Genomic DNA, 3,238 nt, shown 5'->3' with positions numbered 1-3,238 from the left:
ACGTAGGTCCGCCCCTGGTCAAGTACAAATATGTAAGTACACTGCATCTAGCAACATGCAACGTAAGAAATTCTGCTTAATTCATAAGTAACCTGCAACTCTTATTGGTGATAGGCTTTCTTTCTTTTCGATCGTCAACCACACGTGACACGTCACCATATATCTTTAGGTAAATTGCTAAAAGTACCATCTGCGGAATTAGATAGGAAAAAAAAAGGTGGGGAACCCACATAGAAACATTTACAAGAAGATCTTAGAAATCTCAATGTTTGAAGATACAGAATATTTGTCCATCTGATTAGTATAATTAACAGCTAATCCTTTCAAAAGGGAAAAAGAGGTTAGATTGTTACAATTTGTTTCTCTCTTTCACGAATAACCTCCAATCCCGGCCACTCCTGCACTCTCAATCTACTTGGTTCAACGTCAAAATAGACACAAACATATCCAATCAAACGCTACCCACACAACCGAACCAGTATTAATTCTCTCCATTTCAAAATTTAGTTATTTTTAGAGGGCATTTTTGTCAAAAAAAAAAAAAAAAAAAAAATGTAAAATGACAAAATTGTCCCTTTAAAAGTAATTAAGCAAAGGGCAGAACAACAACCATCCATCCATCCAATACACAGAAGAAATATCCCACCACTGTCGTCTATCTTAGCCTTTTTTTTTTTTTTTTTTTTTCAAAGCCAATCAATTGACATATAAATATCCCTTAATATCAAATGAACTAGATCCAAACAAAAAAAAAAAGGTTCGAATTACACATTATTATAACTTGGACATGCAGCAGCACATAGTTACCTCAACTTCATCAAAATTTTCTTCCCCAATCACAAACATGAAATTAATCGTGGTCCCCATGAAAGATGCAGTGCCGTCGGCCGTGTATATTAGAAGAAAGCATAAGAATTCATAAAATAGACAATCTTCAACTACAATTATTTCACAGCAACCAGCAAAGAGGTGAAAAAAATTGCACGAGGCGAGAGCGAAGCTGGAAACAGAAAAGGAGCTATCCTCCTATACATATTACATACCTCCGACGGCGAAGCTGGATTATTGTGATCGGCGAACCTCTGTTTCGATCCGACAGTGAAGCTCTCCGATCCATGGGCGTTCTCTCTCTCTCACACTCTCTCATGCGTGGACTTGAAAAGCTCTCTGTGGTTGACTTCAAAAGGAGATGATTTATACTATTACAAATTAAAGTCCTGGATGTTGAGCTAAAATATACAAAACGAGGTGCATGGTTACAGATGTCAGAATATCGTTTCTTTTGGTGGGTACCATACGTGGGCCTTCTTCATCATCCGCTAACCTCCTCCATGTGTGGGGATCATTATAATTTGATGTATTTTTTCAATAATACCTTTAAATTGTGAGATTACGAATCTCCCAACTGAAGTAACTATTGGTTGGAAGGGAAGGAGCATCTGATGATCTCTATGAATTGAAAAGAAATCACAAACTCGTAAGAAAAATTGAATCGAAATGTGGAGATGGAATAGGATAGATGGGATTGTGGGATTGTAAAAACAATCAATTTATTACATTACTATTAAAGGAAACCCCTTGTCCAACACAAGAAATGATACCCATGCCAAACAAAAACACTTAAAACACACATTGCTTACAAAATAAAAACAAAGTAGGTCTTTAGCAAGACTTTTCGCATGCACCCTTGAAGCTAAAAACAGAACAAACACCTACGGATCAAGACTTTTCCTTTCTTCAAGCCCATGACAAACAAAGACACGTTGCAAACGAAATAAAAATACAAAAACAAATTAGACAAGGATCGATCCATGGAGGGAGGCTGGGTGTACGTTAATTTGTGTAATTAATTGGAGCTCCAAGAAGCTGAAGACGGTCTTTGTAAGAGACTGCAATCATGAAAAATCTTGTCCTCTGCCCGCACCTGACCTCATAAAAGATAACTGTGTCTCCTGCCCGTAGCTGCTTCTTTCGAACAAACTTGATCCACCCTGCGCCGAGATAAGCTCTTCCATCAGTACTTGTACGAAAACCCATTGAATAGGGCTTCATTTCAACGTCATATAAAGTGATCCCTCCACTTCCATTAATGTTTGCTAGGGAGCAGAATCTGGCAGCGTCTGGCTTCGGTATATAAAGTTTATAGCCTCCTCTTCGTTGGACGTCACTTGGTGACAACCTTTTCTTAAACACCACTTCACGCGCGTAGTCCCGGTACATACAATTCGGACATGCATGTCCTGCTGTTGCTGCCATGCCCCAATTCAGACTTGAGCTCGCCACCTATTAAAAATAAAAACAAACGCTTAGAATAAGTTCTAAAATCATTCACAAAAACAATCAATAACACATTATAAACAAAAGTTTGACAAATTCTATCTATCTCAGTTTTAACAAAAACAAAAAAATTTGATGAAGCCTTCAAATCATATAAATCTTACCCCTAAACTGAACATCGTTGAAATATTGAATGGTTATGAGTATGGGTCTTCGGGAGTCTATATATACACCCCCAGAGGAAATTTGGGGGTGGGTCCGTACTGTGTGTGGTGATGTAACATCTAATTTAGATATAATTTATTGGAACATCTACTCTGTGAAATACATATGTAAATGAATTAGATATATTTACTGGAACATCTACTCTGTGAAATACATAAATACTTATGTATTTCACAGAGTAGATGTTCCAGTAAATATATCTAATTCATATAAATGTAACATCTAATTTATATATAATGATTACACAGAGTAGATGTTCCAGTAAATTATATCTAAATTAGATGTTACATCACCACACACAGTACTTTCCTCTGGGGGTGTACATATATACATATCGGTGGACTCCCAAAGACATACTGGACGTAGACTGTGAGGTGGGTCCACTTTCCTCTGGGTCACTTTCGCTTTAGAATTTTCGAAAAATAATGATGATAGCACTATCGCCGCTACGCACTATTATAAAGCTTTGGTCTTGTTTCTGAATAAATGATGTGGGACTGAGGATAAAAAATTACAATCCTCAGATCCTAACCCTTCAAAATGAGGGCCTACTCTGTTGGGACAAACGTTATATCTTAAGCTTGGCTTCAACATATAGTACCTTTTTTTGGAGGTTCATCAAGTTTAAAAGTTAACTATTACATATATGTAAGAAGAAAAAAAATTCGTGAAAGAATTTGTGGAATACAATGAAAGTATAAAAATGGTGACCAACAAGAAATTCTAACACATTGTT

This window comes from Corylus avellana, chromosome ca11, assembly GCF_901000735.1.
Source record: "Corylus avellana chromosome ca11, CavTom2PMs-1.0".
NCBI lineage: Eukaryota > Viridiplantae > Streptophyta > Magnoliopsida > Fagales > Betulaceae > Corylus > Corylus avellana.
The sequence above is the reverse complement of the archived record's forward strand: the minus strand, read 5'-3'. Positions refer to the sequence as shown.